Below are 8,017 nucleotides of genomic sequence, written 5' to 3' on the forward strand. Positions count from 1 at the left end.
GAAAAGAAAACGAGACACGTATTCGTACAGAACTACTTTTCTTCGCATTTATAAATTACACTTATAAAGATATGAGTTGTTGGTCGTGAGTTCACTTCAACAAGACTATCTTTTAATGGCTACGGACTCATCTAATTGCGACTTGTTTAATACAAATTCAAGAACGATTACTGATTACTAAACTAGGATTTTTTTTTCTTTTTTTTTATAAAAATCGAACAATTCTTTACTAACTATAAAGAAAAGCTAATAACTACCGCTTATTTTAAAAAATTATTTCTTATTTTAAATCATACTAGATTTTCGTGATAGAATTTCTAACTATACAGCTTATACACAAAAAAAATATCATAATCCCTTTTTCCTCCCTTGAATCCTTTAGTTTTAGTCAATTCATGAAAAAATTTATCCTATTAATTTATTTTTATCCATAATGGATTTACCCGGACCAATACACGAGATTCTTGTGCTATTTTTGGGATTTGTTCTTCTACTAGGGGGTCTAGGAGTAGTATTACTTACCAACCCCATTTATTCTGACTTTTCGCTGGGATTAGTTCTTGTTTGTATATCCTTATTCTATTTTTTTATTGAATTCCTACTTTGTAGCTGTCGCACAACTTCTTATTTATGTAGGAGCCATAAATGTCTTGATCATATTCGCTGTAATGTTCGTAAATGGTTCAGAATGGTCTAAAGATAAAAATTATTGGTGGTCATGAGTTCACTTCAACAAGATTACCCTTTAATGGCTACAGACTCATCTAATTGCGACTCATTTTGTACGTATCACGATCTTTAATTTGACTATTCTTGATTGGTTCTGATGACTTTCGGGATAAAAAAATTCAAAAATAATATTTTAAGATAATTAATATTTATCAGAAATTTAAAAAATATGAGTAGCAGATTTTTAATCTCGTAGCAAAGTACGGACATTTAGCTAGTAAGTCAAAAGCAATGGGATCCCAAGCCAAGCCGTGCCACACTGGCAGGCGGCAGCTGCTACTTTTTATCACCCAAGATTAGTCCATAAATAAGCGTACATATAGGTTTTGTTTGAAATCAGACATTTTTAGATTCGACCAACTTTGCTAAAAAAAATAGCAACATGACATCAAACCTGTATATTACGAAACTACATTTTCAAAACGGATCTAATAGTAATAATTTTGTGTCATAAATGTTTCTACGTTTTCCAATAAAATCGGTCAAACTTTCATATTTTTGACTTAGGACAAAACCTAAAAATACACTTATTTATAGACAAGGGGAGTACTCCCTCTGTTCCTATTTTGTTTTCTTTGACCAAGAGTTTGACAAAAGATTAGTCAATTAGCGTTTGACTTATGTTATAAAAAAAACCATAAACAAGCATATTTTTGTTTTCTTAATTAAAAATAAGATTTATTTTGTTTTCTTTGACCATGAGTCAAATTTTTGGTCAAGGTAAACAAAATATGCCTTATTTTTAGAAACCAGAGAATATGCCACTTTTAATAGTGTTACTTTTCCATTTTATGACAACTATTTACAATTGCTCCAAACATAGTTTGAACTCATGGGAATTGGAGAACCTAGCATGCAGCAGTCAAGGCCAAGGAGGATCTCTTCTGCCATTTGGTTATTGAATAGCCCCTGCCGAGCACCGACGCACCTACACAGCAGCTGCCGGAGTCCTACCGCTCGCGGGCCTCTCCCCAGCACCAACGCCATACCAGATCCACTCGCACCGCAGCAAATAGATGGCTTCGCCGCCGCCGCCATGGAGCTAGCTTCGCCCAACAGTGGCGAGGGAAGGGGCGGCGGGGACAGCTAGGGCTAGAGTCTCTGCGCAGGCCGCCCCTGGGGTGCCACGCGGGGGACAGGATGGATTCCCACAACAGATGTTTTGAAAGCATTTTTAGCACCCAAAAATATAAAGTTAGAGAAACAAATCTAAAGAACGCTCTTATGAAACAAATTTTGAAACAACTCCAACAAACATACTACGTGGCGCGGCACGTCTGTGTTCTTGCCGTCTTGCCGAGATCTTTACAATCCATTTTTTGCTTGCGGTAGGAATCTAGGATGGCACGTCAATGTGAACTGAGCCTAGCTCGGGTGGCTTGGTTCCCTGTGGTGGAACCAGCCCACTCCGGTTCAAGTCCTAAACTTGACATATGTGTGTCACATTTCCTGGATTATTTCAAGATTTAACTGACGCTATCCTTTCAATGGTAGGTGACGTACCTGTCAACAACAAGACGCCAGCGGTGACTTCGTCAATCTCTCAAGATCTGCCGGCTCAGTCTTTCGAAAGTGATCATGAGAGTAGGGTGTGCGTGTGTGCGTTCACGGTATCCAGGGTGTTACTGTATTCATAAAAGATGGCACGTCCATGTTCTTGCCGAGATCTCCCTGCTGCCTCTGCATACTGCTGCTACTCCTTGTTGTTTCACTGGATGCCTACGGAGCGAGAGTGAGAGAGAGGGAGAGAGGGGGGGAAGGGGAGCGGCACAGATTCCGACAAGTAGCATGTACACACGGTCAAAGAAACGAACTGCTCAAATTAATATACTACTTACTAATATTCCTTGGACTTGGCTTGGGCGCATGCATGCAGAGATCAGTCACATCCACATTGACGAACCCTCCTAGGCTAGGCTATGCTACCTGCTGCTGTATCCATGATTTTGGGGGAGATCGATCGACGGCCAAAGGCTTCAAACTCAACCTTTATAAGGCTCGCGAGTGAACCTGACCCTACGTCTTCTCCAGTCCTTTCTGCTCCACCTGCAGCCAAACATATTCGATCGGGGGCTTCCGCGATTCCCAAGCCACAGGAAACAAATTGATCATGGATTTAGAAGTTTCACAAATAGATACATAGAAAAAAAAATATGTCCCTGGCAATTTAAAAGAAAGAAAGAAATTCATACTTCCTTCGTCCAACAAAAGATGTCTCAAATTTATCAAAATTTGAATATATCTAGACATGACTTAGTGTATAGATGCATTCAAATTTAGTCAAAGTTGAGACATTCTTTGTTTGACGGAGGGAGTATGTTTTTTATTAAAAAAAAATTGTGCAAACAATTGAAATTCCATCCTAGAAAATTTGAATGTTTGTCAAAAAAATTAATCTGCCTAACATTTAGAAATTTTGGTATTAACAATTGTTTTAATCCGCCATACAATTTGGAAAGGAGGGATCAGGAAGTAGATTAAGGAAAATACTCAAAAGAATTCAACTTTGAAGCCAACTTCTGTAACTGCGCTAATCGCATCTTGATTATATATTCTCCAAATGTCTGGTGACGAAATATTAAAAGACCCAACCTGCATGAGATGGATTAACCTTGTAGGTTTTATAAAGCCGCATGAGCCGCCCACCCCATCTGATTGAACGCTCTGTGGCTGGGACACACCCCTCGCAAATCAGGTTTGTCAAACTGTTGAATCGTTGCCGAACCGATGAGGAAGCTGACCAAAATCGTGAAATTACGAGCCGTGCAATCCACAGGCTACATGGAGTAGGCTATAATAGTCAATCCAGAACGGAGATGGAGGCTGGAAACCTTCAATCTGTGCGTCACCGCCTCCACCGTCGCCAAGGACACACAAAACCTCATACAAAGGTACTGATTAAAACACTAGGGCAGATATTGATCAGCAGTTCCCTCACCTTCTGATGCGAATTGGCAATATATGAGAGACAGAGAAATCGATGGAGATTGAAACAGTGATGGGTAGGGTTTGGTCTGGCTCTGTGTCTCTTCTGTGACGAGCTTCTTTTGGAAACATAAGGTAATCAAGCTCCAAGCTCGGTCTGTGACGTGGGTAAAGTATTCCGCGCTGGACTGATGTCCATCTGGCTGCCGATTCGAATTAAATTATTGGACATCTTTGCATCATCTCAAGTTTTAGGACCAGTCCGCTCTGTTTCACAGATAATTGGACTAAAATACTCGATCCTCTTAATTGGTTCGACCTCTGGTGTTATTATTGTTTTTGTTTGATTTGCAAAATGTAAGGCGGATCACTGCTTCCTTACATGGAGGACGTTGCGTCGGTGCAGTTAATCATGCATGCGAGTGGGTCGCTGGGATTCTCTGACTTGCTGCCTTATGACTTTGAGTCACTGACGTGTGGGCCCTTCAGTTGTGGGCTCCACTTGTCAGTGACTCAACTTCACAAGTTAGCAAGTGAGACGATCTGCGCCGGGCAGAATAAACTCCTCTTAGAAAAAATCAAAAGAAATTTGCCGGACGGTTTGCATGCCCGCCTCAAGCAATTACTTCTTTCGCATACAGCAGCTTTCCATGTCAATCTTCATTTTTTTTAGTATTGCTAAAAACCTCCAATTTGAAATGTTGGTATTAACAAAATAATAATCCGCTATACAGTTTGGAAAGGAGGGAGTACTGGGATCAGGCAGTAGAGCACAATTAAAAAAAATACTCAAAAGAAAATCAGTGCATAATGGTTCTCGGGCCTAGAGAACAACGCAGGCATGCAGCTGGGTGCAGAGTTCACAAGCTATAGGGTAGACCTACGTTGAACCTGCGTACTGCTGGGCCCCTAGAGGGTCCTACGCCTGCAGGCTACAGCCCGGCAAAACAAAAGGCAACAGACCTTTTACATCAAAAGCCAAGCCAGGGATCCTGAGCCAAGCCGTGCCACTGCATACTGTACTACTTTCTGGAAACAAAATTTTACTTCTTTTTCTAGAGTATGGCATGATCGAGTCGTGCCAGCCGGCCTGATCTTGTCTTGGCATTCGCCCGAGCATCCGACGCATATTCGCCGACCCGCCGGACACCATTTTGAACCACTCCAACGACAAAGTTCTTTTCCGGGGAAATTAATACGGAGTACGTAGTATGACCGGACGAGACCAAGCACGTCCACATGCAACGATGTGCACCCGATCGGCAATGGTTGGACCAGATTGGTCGGTCAACAGCTTGGGCTGCTGGCTCTTCGTTGAGATAATAATGCACTAGAGTATGACCAAATCTCATGTACTATGTACGCGCAAGCCACAATACCTTGCATCGGACAAACCTCAGGAGATTCAATTCAGGACATGTCCTACGTTTCCGGAGAGCAAGGACATGTTAGATTTTTGGTCTCTGGTTACCGAGGACGGGCACAGTGGGGAGTAACATAACCTAGTAACATGCATATGTTACTAGTTTATGTTACTATTTTAATAGTGAGTAGTAATATATTTGTGGTAACATGAAAGGCTCATTTATTAGTTTTATAGACTCATTGTATCTTGAGAAGTGTAATGTGATGGTAACATATCTAGTTACCCCAACCCTCTCTTTTCTCATTAATAACATGCCACATCACCCAAATTGCTTAGTTGGCATTTTAGTTACCACCTTTGTTACTCCCACTATGACCAGCCTGAGGACATGTACCCGGACATGTACCTTGTTTTGAAAACAGCTGTCTTTTGTCAAAATGAGGGTTATAAGAAGCTAGCATTGCTACATAGTATGTGCCATACTTTTCTACCAATAAATCAAGATTACTCCACAACTTTTCTTTACTCTTGGAGTACGTCTTAAGTCAAGTTTGGGTGACGTGAGATGTACAATTCCCTTATTTTTGCAATCATATTTCCACAACTTTTTTATTGCCTCTAATTGTCCAGGACAGCTACCCTGGACATGTCCTTTCTTTTCGGATACCACCGTAGCTAACCCTAATTTTGGTGATGAGAGATGACAACATGTTCACCGTTCCTCGAAATTACTAAAGTCTTGGTTACATATATTCATATTGTTAGACCGATAAACTTAATTTGGAGAAGATTTAGAGACTTATATAGTTATTAACAACTTTTTTACATGATTAAAAGGGGCGTAGCGCCCAGTATGGCAAAAGGTGTGGCACCTGCCATACCTTGCTTTCATGCGTCATTAGATTAGGATCCGTTCTAATTTTTGTTTTGTGGACGAGAATTGGAAAAGGAGGTATACTGTAGAAGATGGTGGTGTTTGGACCTCAGGTGGATAGTCAGCCTTTTCTTTTTTCAGTTTGTGGCCATAAAAAAAGGCCTGGTAAGTATAAGATCGATTCCACGAATATTGTTGCCGTCTGTAAATTCTCGTCTTCCTCCTCAAACTCTCTGATCGGCAAAGCAACCGGCATCAGCGCATCGCAGAACAAATATCCCGTTTGGCCACTCCTTGTGTGTCCCCACTCTCCCTGCGGCCCACGGACAACTACGACCATTCCTCACGCGGCGCCACACTACAAGTCCACGATGAAGTCAAGCACTAGATTAAGCTGGTCCCAGAAATTTTATAATTTAGATGGCTCTATAGTGCATCCATATGTGACAAGTTCTTGTTATTGTTCTCTGCATGAATATATTTGATAAATTTGTGGGGATTTTTTGTTTGAGCTTTACTTAGCAAAATATGTTTCTATCAAAACTAGCAAAGTGGCCCTCGCAAATGCGAGGGCATCATCAAAAAGTATTACACAAAAATTGTCTGAAAGTGTCAAATAAATAAGGGGAAATTGGCTAGGGGACACCGTTATTTTGTGATCTTTGTCCAAATACACCGCTCAATTGTGGATTTGTTGGGTACCATTACAATTCTGTGGTCATTTGCTGAAACACACCGCTGGTCCAAAAACGAAAAGTAATGGATAGATTTATCATAGAAAGTGATTAACAACTTCTGATCGAGTCCATGTTTTATTTCTTCATCTAGTTCTTTACAGAAATCTTTGAAATTAACACAATCTCTGTCAATTTTCAGTTCATCCCTAGTTGGATGCCAAACTTGTGCCCCATTATCACCAAATTCAGAATACGCACAAACCCGGACATCAATTCTAGTAGCCGAACTAAATTAATAGCGACATGCATTAGAGACTCTACTACGAGGAGTTCGCATCTAATTAGGAATGGAATTTGGGGAAAAATTAGCTGTCAGGCAACCAGGACAGGCCGGCATCCATGGCTGCATGTAGGCGATGGTCCAGTGTGACGGTGAATCCTTCACGGTCAGCTGCTGCGGGAAGGCGATGATCCATGGCCGCACCTTGCCACGCCGGTCTCCACTGGTGCCCGGTCGGCTGCTGCGTGGCGGAGGAACGGCAGCAGCGGCGGAGGGAAGCGGTCTTGCGGGCGACGGAGCAGGGCGCGCATCGGCCGGGAGCAACGGCAGCAGCGGGGGCAGCGCGGCCGCACGGAGGTAGCAGGGGCAGCAATGCTAGACGGGAGCAGCTAGGGTTCTGCGTGCGAGCTCGAGAAAAAAAGAGGAAGAGACAGTTCGGGTTCTGGAGAAAGAAGAGAAGGGTAATACGATAATTTCACGGGTAACTGAAAAGTCAACTTACCGTTTTTGGATCGGCGGTGTGTTTCATCAAATGGCCACGAAATTGTAATGGTACCCAACAAATTCACGATCGGATGGTGTGTTTGGGTAAATGCCACAAAATAACGGTGTCCCTGACCAATTTCCCCAATAAATAAAGTTGGTGCTTCATAGGTACAAAATTATGGCTCTGCATGTATTCATATTTTGTTATTATAACGGGAAACATTTTAGCACTTAATTGTTTCTCAACTATAAGTTATGCAAAGTAATCTTTACTCTTTTACTACAAATTACACAAAACACTAAAATCTTTGTGTGTGTTTTATGTATGTACCATTTGTATGAGATAGTATATCAGTATAAGAAATTACTTCCATAATTATATTAGTGTTTATTGGCTTGATAATTCTTGGTTATCAGCTTTGTATATATCATTACTTTTTTATTAATATATTTGTGATCTACTGTTTCCCTAAAAAAAAAAGGGGAGTAGAACTTAGGTCACAGTCATCGGTAGGTGTAATGAACTTCATAAGAGACGACATGTTGATTTGATGTGATATTAAAGTAATAAAATCAGATGAAGTTAGGATCATGAGCATGATTGGTAGTTAGGAAAGCAATATTAAGCAACCTAGTACAATACACCTAGAAAAGTAAAATTAACCAACTCCACTACACCT

The sequence above is a fragment of the Brachypodium distachyon genome, chromosome 4 (genome assembly GCF_000005505.3).
Source record: "Brachypodium distachyon strain Bd21 chromosome 4, Brachypodium_distachyon_v3.0, whole genome shotgun sequence".
In the NCBI taxonomy this organism is placed as follows: Eukaryota; Viridiplantae; Streptophyta; class Magnoliopsida; order Poales; family Poaceae; genus Brachypodium; species Brachypodium distachyon.